We start from the raw sequence: 12,485 nt of genomic DNA on the forward strand, positions 1-12,485 counted from the left end.
ACACTGTTGGTGGGAGTGTAAATTAGTTCAACCATTGTGGAAGACAGTGTGGCCATTCCTCAAGGATCTAGAACTAGAAATACCATTTGATCCAGCAATCCCATTACTGAGTACATACCCAAAGGATTATAAATCATGCTGCTATAAAGACATATGCACACATATGCTTATTGTGGCACTATTCACAATAGCAAAGACTTGGAACCAACCCAAACGTCCATCAATGACAGACTGGATTAAGAAAATGTGGCACATGTACACCATAGAATACTATGCAGCCATAAAAAAGGATGAGTTCACGTCCTTTGCAGGGAGTTGGATGAAGCTGGATACTATCATTCTCGGCAAACTATCACGATGACAGAAAACCAAACACCGCTTGTTCTCACTCATAGGTGGGAATTGAACAATGAGAACACAGGGACACAAGGCAGGGAACATCACACACTGAGGCCTGTCGGGGGGTGGAGGACTGGGGGAGGGATAGCAGTAGGAGGAATACCTAATGTAAACGACAAGTTGATGGGTGCAGCAAACCAACATGGCACATGTATACCTGTGTAACAAGTCTGCACGTTGTGTACATGTACCCTAGAACTTAAAGTATATTTAAAAAAAAAGCAAGCCTAACCAACCAAACAAACAAAAAAACCCATATAAACAGTCCTACAAACCTGTACTTTTCACTGGCATTAAAATGGAAACATCAGATACATGTCAATTGAAAGAAAAATATCAAGTAAAGAGTATTACAAAGATAAATAATTGATGAAATAATTAAAAAAGCATAATGAGCTATCACCCCACACCTGTTAAGGTGGCTATTATCCATAAGACAAATGATAATAAGTGTTGTCAAGGATGTGGAGAAAAGAGAATCCTTACACACAGTTGTTAAGAGTGTAAATTAGTACAGGCATTATGGAAAATAGTATAGAGGTGCCACAAAAACTTAAAAATAGAACTACCACATGAACCAGAATCACGCTACTGGGTATATAGCCAAAGGAAATGAAATCAGTATGTCAAAGAGATACCCATACTCCCATGTCCATTGCAACATTATTCACAATCGCCAAGGTATGGAATAAATCTAAATGTCCATCAGTGGATGAATAGACAAAGAAAATGTGATATACACACACTATAGAATACTATTCAGCCTTAATAAAGAAGGAAATCTTGTCATTTTCAGCAACATGAATGAATCTGGAGGACATTTTGTTAAGTGAAATAAGCCAGGCACAAAAAGACAAATATTGCATGATCTCACTTATATGTGGAATTTTAAAAATGAAACTCACAGAAGTAGAAAGTAGAATTGTGATTACCAGGGGCTGGGGATGGGGAAGGTGAATTGGAGACACAGTGGTTAAAAAGCACAGCATTTCTTTAGATAGGAGAAATAAATTTAAGAGCTCTACTGTACAATACAGTGACTATAGTTATTAACAAAGTATTATATACTTGAAAATTGCTAAAAGGGTAGATTTTAAGTGTTTTCACCACAAAAAATGGTAAGTATGTGAGGTGATACATATGTCAACTAGTGTTGAGTTAGCCATTTCACAATGTATACATATTTTGAAACATCATGTTGTATATAATATATAAAATTCTTGGCAATTAAAAATATTAAAAAACAATTAAAAGTTAATTCCACTCACATGAATACAAAACCCTTCTCAATGAAATCCATTTTTTATGCAGTAAAATTTAAATTACTTTGCATGTCACATAAGGTCCTTCAAGATTTGTCTCTTACTTGTCTCTCAGCCTTATTTCTCTTTTCTTACTACCCTATCTTCTTATCCAGTTGAGTTCTCCTGAACTACTTGCAATTCTTCAAATAAGTTCTGCAATTTCTGCCTTTGCATATGTGGACTGTCTCCCCATTCTTTTTGATCATGAGAAAGCCTTACACATCTTTCAAAATTCGGTTTGCTTCTTGACTCTCTAGGAAGTCTCTCCTGGCCTTCATAAGTAGAATGAAACCTTCTTTGGGCTTCTAGTGTATCTTCCATTGCAACTATTGCCCTTACTCAAATACTGTTGTTATTGGTTTGTGTATGTTTCTCTCACGACTCTAGTCTCTACTTACCACTCTATTCCCTGCTTTGAGCCAGTTATCTAGTACATAGTACGCCATTGCTATATTTTTATTAACTGAGTGAATGAGAGTTTTCAGACTTATAGTAACATTTACTTTGATGTGCATTTCCGCAGAGCATCTATAAGGCTCTCCTCAGCGAGGGGAGAAAAGTTTTCCAGGCTGTTGATTCAGTTATTTCTCATGTGATTCTCTGGAGCACACTGAGTCCCCAGATGTGATTTCACTCTAGGGCACCCTTTGCCACCTACCCATTTGTTTATCCTCTCTACTTCTAGAAGTTCAAAAGATGAAGAGAAATACCTGCTGTGGCATAGAAAGTTTTAAGAAAAGAAGACAGTTTTGTGAATGTGTGTGTATATGCACCTGTTGCTCTGTAACTTACCCTTTATATACAGTGTCACTTCATAGCCAAATGTCTTGCACATAGAAAGCTCCCAACAGTTCGTGATTGAATGATCTCTCCCCCTGCAGCTTTCTGTGTACCCAGACCTGAAGCCGCACCAGCCAGCAGAGCATTCTCAAAAGAGCCATAGACTTTTAATCCTCCAGTTCTGTACCTCCATATTGTTGTTTCAGCCTGAAACATCCTTTCTTATATTGTCTACTCATTTCTCAATCAGAGCTAAAATCAAATGCCATCACTTCTGTGTGTTTTTGATCCATCAAACAGAATAAACAGCTTATTATTTCTCCTTCTCCTAACTTGCTGTCACTTTTTTTCCTGAGAGCAGGGCACCTGCTTTCCTTATTCCAGAACTTGGCATGCTGTTTGGCACATGACTATACCTAACAAATATTTGTAGAAATAAATTAAATTGAAATAAGTAAATAAATGAAAGAATTCACATATGAAATATTTTTGAGCAAGTAAATATTTCAGATTGTGTGAAGATACTGAGAAGCTGGATGGGCTCTCAGCAAATCTGTGAAGCATCAAAACCTGAACATGGCACCTTCAAGCTTCAGTTCCCACCACTTCCCTGCTGCTCACCCCTGGCCTCATATGGCAGTGTTAGCTCTCAACCCCCCAGAGCCTTGCTAAAGTGCTTGGTAATAAATGCTTAATGTATAATCCTTCCGACAATAGTTGCATTTTAACTGGAAATTTTTGAAGGACATGTAAACAGAAAAGAACCCAAGGAATAAGTAATGGTGGAACTACAAACACCTTGATGATTGGTAAGGGAGGAATAGTGAATCAGTGATGAACTTTCAGAATGTCCCTCAAAGCACAAAACACCAGCAGCTGTTGCCTTTTTGTCTGAGATGACTTTCTCTGGACTTGAATGTAAATAAAACAAATATTTCTTAAAACAAAATTTTAAGGGGACTATGGAATAGTTAAATTGTAATCCCTGTCAAAAATCACTGGCGTTTTCTTCAGAATAGAAAGCGATGCTTAGAATAACTTAGGCATTGAAAGTTGACTCCTATTATTTTAATCAAGCATTATTGATGGGGAAATAAATGGAAGCCAGGAGGTACCCCCAACATGAAGAAAGCTATCAGGTGAACATTATTAGTTTCTCCCTGACTTTGTTCCATTACACAGCTGCTTTGCTGGTCTCCCAAAGGAGTACTAAAACTGAAGGCATGAGTAGAGAATTACTGATATTTATCAGGTAGGAGCAAGTTAAAATGGAAAGAAGGCAAAGTCAAAGTCAAAGTAGTAAAACATGAAGAGCTTTCCCCAGATGTAATTTCGTCTAGGAAATATAACATATAACACACTTGAAAACCCTTATCTCATTAACCTCTACTGGATTTTTTGGGTGGTTTTGGAAATACCCATAGTTTTAAATCAATAAATGTGTCAGAATATATTAATGGCCTTATGGAAGAATTAGTACTGTAGACTCGATTCTTTAGTATTCACCTTAGAAAACAGCCATTGGCCAAGTCAAGGCTAAGATAAGACTGTGGAAAGCAGATAGGAAAAGTGGATGAACCAAGTAAGAGGCAGGTTCAATTATTCTGCTTCTATGGGTTGTCAGGAAAGATTAAATCCTCTGATCTTTTATGTTCAACAGCAGTTTCTTCTTAGACACTTGCTTTGTGGTTGCCTCATCAAGTTTTTTTCTTTATCTTCTATGTATACAAATAAGAGAAATGAGACAGAACGTTTACAAGTCTATTACTCCCATCATCATCTGATTTAGGGAAAATAATGAAGAAATCAAAACTCACTTTGGTGGGATCCCATCTTCCCATTAAGCATTGGCTCCCACATCTGAGGTCTCCTTTAAAGATTTGAGTAGTGTTCTTTCTTAGCATCATAGATGACCTGAAGAAAAAACTGGAAACACTGAGAGTATCACCCCCTCTCAGAGTAATGAGGCTAAAAGTCCATAGGGGAAGAAATGAATGGATTAGAATAAGATTTCAGACTGCAGAAAAAAGGTGGGCAGAGATTACAGGAGCCACAAAACAAGTATCCCGGAATTCAGTGAGTTACACAGTCACTCTGCTAAGAATGAATTAACCAAAATATAAATTTGGAAAGCCATTATGACTTACAAACCACAGTGCATGTGTGACACCAAAAACTCTTGCTTTGTCATTGGTTTTGTTGTCAGCAAACTTCAGGACTCTTGTCCTTTTCATGTGTTTGCAGCTAAAGCTTTGGTAGAAACTCGCATTCCCACAAAGTCTGTTAATTAATGTAAGTGGAGGCCAGGCACCGTGGCTCACACCTGTAATCCCAACACTTTGGGAGGCTGAGGTGGGTGGAACACCTGAGGTCAGGAGTTCGAGACCAGACTGGCCAACATGGTGAAATCCCATTTCTACTAAAAATACAAAAAAACAGCCAGGCATGATAGCAGGCTACTACAATTCCAGCTACTTGGGAGGCTGAGGTAGGAGAATCACTCGAACCCGGGAGGCGGAGATTGTAGTGAGCCGAGATCGTGCCACTGCACTCCAGCCTGGGTGACCAGCTAAACTCCATCTCAAAAACAAAAACAAAATCAAAATAAAATAAATAATAATATAAGTGGAATCTATCAAAATAATTTTTAAAAAAGACATCAGAGAAAACAAAGATTAGCAAGCAATTATTTATCCTGCTAAAAGAAAAAATAAAATAATAAAAATTACTATCCCATTGTAACTAATGTATCAAATCAAGCATCTTTCTTGAACATGAGACAAACATTTACTCATCATTGTCATCTAAGCAGACAGTTGAATGGCCTGAATAAGATTTAGATTTTATGATCAGTACTTGTTTTACATAACAGAAGAAATAAAAGCTTTTCTAAATTCACTAGCAGTTCCTTCTACTTTCCTTAGATTTCCTATTGAAGAAAATTGAACATATTTATATGGATGACTAGAATTTCTGAATGTCATTGTTACTCTTTTTGAATACTCAATAAATTATAACCTCCTGGGGGGGAGTAAACATTCCTCCAATATTTTGCCTAGACAACCCTTTATAAGCAGTTTGAAAATGGTAAAGGTTGGAAAAGAGTGATTTCCAACTTACTGGAATGGCTCAAACACTCAACTTCAGTCTGAACGGAATCAACCAATATTTCTCTTTTCTAATGCAAAGGAAAAGGTTTTATGATTTTTGCTGTTGTCTGAATTCTTCTGCTTGCTGTCTGACTAGTTTATGAGTGAAAGGATTGGCCAGTACAAGTAAGAGAAACAAAAGTGGGCATGAAATTGTTGCCCAGCAAACCTCAGCAAGGCTGAAAAAGGAATGCTTTTACCCTTATCCTACAGCTGCCATGGGAGCAATGTGTGTTTGTGGTAGGGTTGGGGTGGGGGCCACAAAGAAAATAAACCAACTAAAAAAAAAATTGAGAAAGTACTCAAAGTTAAGAGTCCTCCAGGCTGTGTGGATCCTGGAGGGCTCTGAAATATGTTCTTTGGATACCTGAAGACAAGCTCTATAAACACCCTTGATACTGAGGCTGCAGCGGGCTCACTACAGAAGACTTCTCACAGCAGGCATTAGCAGAGCGTGTTTGCAATGGTGCAGCATTTTGCAGGTTCATGATATAGCTGGCAGGAGCAGAGCAATAGATATACAGATGATCAATCATTATACTCTCTATATGAAGCATCAACTCTATATGTGCTCAAAACTGAACTTCAAGAAACTGAAGACAAATAGGATGAGAATTTTAATATTTAAATTCTCATTGCTGATATGAGAAAAATGACGTGCAATATGGAGTAGTGTTCAAGGTGGAAAAAGAGAAGTATCCAGGGTCCATTGACATAAAAATATATATTATGTTGTGAATGCTTAGGATAGTATTAAGTGTTGTCAGAATTGGAGACCAAGGCGCACAAATGAAAACAAAAACCACTAAATCGTGAACATTACAAATTAGTTTGGAGACTTTCCCTTTCATAGGGCTATACCTGCTGTCCTCCCTCGACCGCACTGAGGGCGATGCCAGATCAGCAGAACTGCTGATGTCACCATCCCTCACCCTTGCCTTCATTTGACTCTGGTAGATATAAGAAGAGGGTAGAGAGAAAGGTGCGGAGGTCCCCTTTTGGTAGGGAGAGGAGAGTACATTGTTAATGAACAAAAGATATTCCTTTTCCTAAGTTCCCTAGGCAATAGGGTGAGGTGAGGGAGTCACGGAAGGGGTAAGGAAGGCTCCAAGATAATCACTCCCACAGATGTGGAAAGATTGATGTTTATCCAGCAGTCTGCCTGTCTGCTTAGCCCCTGGAACTTGCTTATAGTCAGGTTTTCATCAGCACTCAAGAGGTGGTACGGGGTGGGTGGCAACATGTGAACACGGCCAGGGTTGGCTCCCTAAACTTCCTGGTGCCCCAGAGGTACAGAAGATGGGATTCACCAACGCTTGGAGGCTGTAAGTCTGGGAAGCTGCTGAAGGTGCATGTGATGGGGAAGTGCCATAGAGAATGGCAAAGAGACATGGAGAATAGAGGAAGCAGGCAAGATGCTGCCAGCTGGGGATTAGCTAGCAGATGCAAACTAACTTTTCAAGGGGCTACAAATCCCCAGGAACACTGTTAGAAGTAAGGCAATTAATTGCAGGGCTGATTGGCAACTAATTGGCCAAAGCCACTCTTCTTATATAAAGCCCGTGGATGACAAGTGGATCAGGCTATGGCCAATCAAGGAGACAAGTAATACAGACCCAGGGGCAGTATATCAGTTAGAAATGCTTTTGGGGCCGGGTGAGGTGGGTCACGCCTGTAATCCCAGCACTTTGGGAGGCCGAGGTGGGCCAATCATGAGGTCAGGAGACTGAGACCATCCTGGCTAATACGGTGAAACCTGTCTCTACTAAAAATACAAAAAATTAGCTAGGTGTGGCGACGGGCACCTGTAGTCCCAGCTACTTGAGAGGCCGAGGCAAAAGAATCGCTTGAACCTGGGAGGCAGAGTGAGCCAAGATCGCACCACTGCACTCCAGCCTGGGTGACAGAGTGAGACTCCATCTCAAAAAATAAATAAATAATAAATAAATAAAAATAAATGAATAAAAATAAATGCTTTATTTGGCTGCAAGTGATACAAAGCCTACTTTTCAGCGGCCTGAACAAATAGAGATTTATTTTTCTCATATAACAAGATGTCTGGTGGGAAGTTGCTATTGCCCTTGGTCCCATATCTCAATGGTTCTGAAATTCTCTCAGCCTTTCCCTCTGGTGGCTGTCTTAACCCCAGGCATCAGGTGCACACTGAAGGAAGGAAGAAGTCTGGGAATAGGAGAGAACAGCAAAGTGTATTATTTATATCAGGAAAATAAAAGTGTTCTCAGAATACACATAACAAGCTTTTGCTTATTTCTCATTAGCCACAGTTAGGTCACCTAGGTACCACAGCTACGAGAGAACCAGGACAGTTTTTGGGTTCTTTAACCTTTATAGTAAAGGAATAGCTTTCCAATAGCATCTGAGATTTGTAGTCATGTTAAAGGAGGCTGTCTCTCAATTCTCTTTTTCTGTGGCTCTGCCGTAAGCAGGGGAGAGAGAGGTGAGGGTGAGTGGAGAGGTGAGAGGTGAGGGTACGCCCAACACCTCACTCACCCACCAAGACTCTAGATGCATGCATTTGGCCTGTGCTGACTGCAGCCAGGAAATGGAGACGGGGAGAGGAGGAAAAATGTCTTTAAACTGCATATGAAAATGAATAAGATAGAGTCTTAACGAGCCAAAATGAGACTGTTCTACTAATTGAAAGAGATGAAAAAGGAAATAGAACTGGATGAGGATTGTTAAGGGAATCTCCCATCAGCTGGAAAGAAAGCTTTGACTGGGTACAGTTCGTAGCGTTATTAGTAGAATAACATCCTTTTATTCCCATGCAACTAACAAATTCAGACTTCTGTCTAAATTAGTTACACTGAAGTTAACTGTTTTTTATTAATAAATAGAGGATCCCAGTGGGTAGATTCAGGGCTTCTTAGTTAAATTTCTTTTGTTTTATAAAGTTCTGAGCTGAAAGGTACACTTAATAAGACATGCCTCATAAGAATACACACGATTGATTTTTGTAAGATCCTCAGATGAGTTGCTAAATAATCAAATGCATGCTTTATAAAGTCATGTATTAACACAGCCTGGTTCTCTTTGGGAATATTGTGTATTTTATATGTGACAGACTAAACATTATTGCCAATTCATCAGTTTTCTCAAATTAACTTCAGAGGATTTGTTCCCACTTGCATCCCCTCCCCCATCCAACAAGTCCAACATATTATTTAACTGTATAGTATTCAGTCATTGCCAACTGTGATACAAACATATCTTTGCATATCCTTCTCATAAGAGGTAGATACACTCTTTCAAGTGTAAATTCCTACTCTATAAGAAGTTGCTTTCCAACTTTTAGATCTGCTCCAGTTAATTGGAGGCAGCCACCAGAGCACTGCTTGTCATGCAGCCCACAGAAACTTTAGACACTTCTCATAGTCTAAAGGAGAAATAAGCTGATTTGATGATGAATTGTTGAGATTCCCGATAGTCAACTCCACAAATATTTATAGAATTTTATCTACCTGCAGACTCCGTGCTATGTGCTGCAGACACACAAAAGAAGATATGCCCTGTCCCTGAGAAACTCAAAATTTAGCTCTGAATGTACTATTAGCAGCATAAGCTAACATCCACAATGAGTTGTGATAAGTACTATGAGAAAAATATTTACAAAGGTCTAAGGAACAAAATTGAAGGAGTCACTACATCTGTGTAAACTGCATTGTTCATTTACAAAAGAAAAAATCAAAGGAATTCATCAAGATCTCAAAGTCGGTGCAATTCTACTCTGTATTAGAGAGAGCAGCGTGTCCTTCTAAGTATGAAAGGAAAAAAAAAATCGCTTCTCACCCAACTCAAGGAAAGATTCACAACCTAAGTGCTGGCTGCCTCTGCAGAAACCTGCAGAGATATTTTCTTATACTGCATCAGGTATAGCAGAAGGAAACAGCTGGAAGCTGAGGGACAAATATCAGGAGCCCTGGCGTGATTGAAAAGAATTGCCAAGTCCAGGACGTACATTCCTCCTCCACCCAGCAGTGCCTCTTTTCACGGTTATGTGCTAAGTCTTAAAATAATAAATAATAACAGTTATCGTTTAGGGAGCATCCATATGTCACTTGTATGTGTCTGGCTCTGTAAAATGGAATCGATGTGTATTATTTCCAAATTTCATAACAATTCCACTATAAATAAAACAGACATTACTACCTCTATTTTACAGATGAGGAAACCATAGAATAGATAGAAAATTATCCACAAGTGGAGAATTCAAGAGGTGATTTCAGTTTTACCTGGCTTCAGGGCCTATACTCTTCCCACTGGGCCAGGGAGACAGGAGCATCATTGATGCTTCAATTTAAGAGCAAGGAAAGGCACTCTTCCCTGGGCCTCTTGGTAGCTATCCATAGAAATTCACATGAAGTGGCCCCTCCTCTTTTGTAGTTTGGATCCGGATGTCTTAGGCCAAGGGTAAAACCAGTGTTAGAGTTCAAAAACTGTTCTAGAATGGCAAATATTCTTATTTCCATTGCTGCCGATCGATTTTTTCCCTCTAAAGTCTGATTTTGATTTTGCTAGTAAATATTGTTTCTGTCTTCACCCTCACCAGCAAACACAGCTGGTTTGGGCTGTCAGAGATTCAAAGAACCTTCTGCAATAATTTAAACTATATGAAAACAATTAGAATGAAAAGGGGAAAGAATGTTTAAATAGATAACATCTTAAAATACAGGTTTGACATTGCTTGCATTTGTCACAAGCCAATGAGCGTTTAAAAAGACTTCATATTTTTAGTGTGATTCCTATGCAGTTCTTCTTAATAGAAATGTCCAAAGTGAATGATAAAGTCAGCAAAGTGAATATTCAATTTCTGCATTTTCCAGTAGTTTATAACAAAAAGCAGGTCTTCAAGTCTACTTTGCTGCCAGTTGACCTCAACCAGGACTTTTCTCCGAGTTTCGAGTATAATAGGAAAGTCTAGACTAGATGATTGAATTCTGGTTCTAACATTTCTTGTTTACATTTATAAAGCATGGAATCACCATTTTTTAAGTGCAGTTATTCTGTTTCCTCTAAACACATGCTCCTTATAGCTTTTTGTGTACCCCTGGGAGAGTAAAGCTTTGTACCAAAGGGGAAATAAAGCCACAGTCTACACATGAGAGAGATTTCTGGAAGAATCAATTTAACTCAACAATTTTCAAGGCAAAGAATTTTAAACACATCTTTATTAAGATATAATTGAAATATAATACGTTGCACTTATTTCAAGTGTATAATTTTTAAAGATCTGAGAAATACGTACATCTGTAAAACAATCACTATAAGATGGTGAATGTATTCATTACTCCCCCAAAGTTTTCTCATGTCCTTGGAGTTCCTCCCTCATCCTTCACTACCCCATCCCCACTGAACTGCTGTTACTGTAGATTAGTTTGCGTTTCCTAGAATTCCACATAAATGGACTCGTACAGTATGCATACATTTTTGTCTAGCTTTTGTGACTTAGAGAAATTATTCTGAAGGCTATTCTTGTTGCCACATGTGGCAATAAGTCATTCTTTTTTATTGCTGAGTAGTATTCCACTATATGGACATAATGCCATGTGTTGATTATTCATGTATCGATAGGCCCTTGGGTTGTTTTGGGAACCTGGATTTTTTTCCATGCTCGCCTCTACGTGAAGTTAGCCTCCTTTGGCAGGGAAGTTGCTGATTTTTATGGATTTCCCAGTTATGGGGGAACTGCCATGGCTATGGAGCCGGAGGTGGTATAATTGAGGGATGGAGTAACCCAGGTTATAACATCACAGACTCTCACTGTTTTTACCTGGAGTTCAGTAACCTTTCTTGAATAAATGCATCTCAATTTGTTGTGTGCCTGGAGTCCTAAAATCGTTGTTTTTTTAACAGTCTTTTCCGGTTTTATCCTCTCTCCTTGAGGAGGAGATTTGCCAAAGCTATTTACTTTGCCAATCCAGAAATCCCCTGATTTTTATTTTAGTGCAATTTTTCTGACAAAGAGCAATATAGTCTCTACTTTTCAGAAAAGTTCTGTCAAATAAGGAAATAGAATGTGTGTCCACATAATTCGAATACAAGACAAAGACAAAGGCAGTGCCTCCATAAGCAGCCACTGAGTTCTGCAGGTGTTTAGAAGAAAGAAATATCATTCCTTCTGGAAAGGTTTAGGAAAAACATCAAGGGAGTGGACAGCATCTGAGTGAGCCTTAAAGGGTTGACAGGATTTCAATAGGTGTTGAAAGACTGAGCATAGCAGTTGCAGGAGTAATTATGCGATCCAGGATTTTTCTTTTTTTCTTTCTATTTTAAATATTAAAAGTAGTACCTGAATACATTTTCACTGCAAAAACATTTAAATAATACAGTTGGTAATGTTAAAGCATCACTATTTCCCTCTCCTCCCGACCTCTTCCCCTCAGCTCCATCCCTTTCCTTTCCCCACCATGATTTCTAGGCCTTTTCCTATGTACTGAAATACATATGTATGTAACAGTGGATCTCTGAAAACATAGACTGAAGTGAGTTCATCTGTATTTAGATCAATAAAAATAATATTTACAGGTCTGAGTCTATGTTAACACAGATGAGTATTTGTAAAAATGATTTGACTGGGGGCACCTGCCTAGTATCACCACCAGCAGCAAATAGTTTACTCCCTGGGTAAATCTAAGCAAGCTACTAAGTAGCTATGAACTTCAGTTTATTTATCCATCAAGATAGGCTAGTCTATGCTGTGGTGACAAATAATCCCGCAGAATTTCCAAGGTTTAATACAATAATACCTGGCTTCTCAAGCCAGGCAAGGTGGTATATGTCTGTAGTCCCAGCAAGTTGGGAGGCTGAGGTGGGAGGATCCCTTGAGCCTGGG

Source organism: Hylobates moloch, unplaced genomic scaffold (genome assembly GCF_009828535.3).
Source record: "Hylobates moloch isolate HMO894 unplaced genomic scaffold, HMol_V3 SCAFFOLD_19, whole genome shotgun sequence".
Taxonomy (NCBI): Eukaryota; Metazoa; Chordata; class Mammalia; order Primates; family Hylobatidae; genus Hylobates; species Hylobates moloch.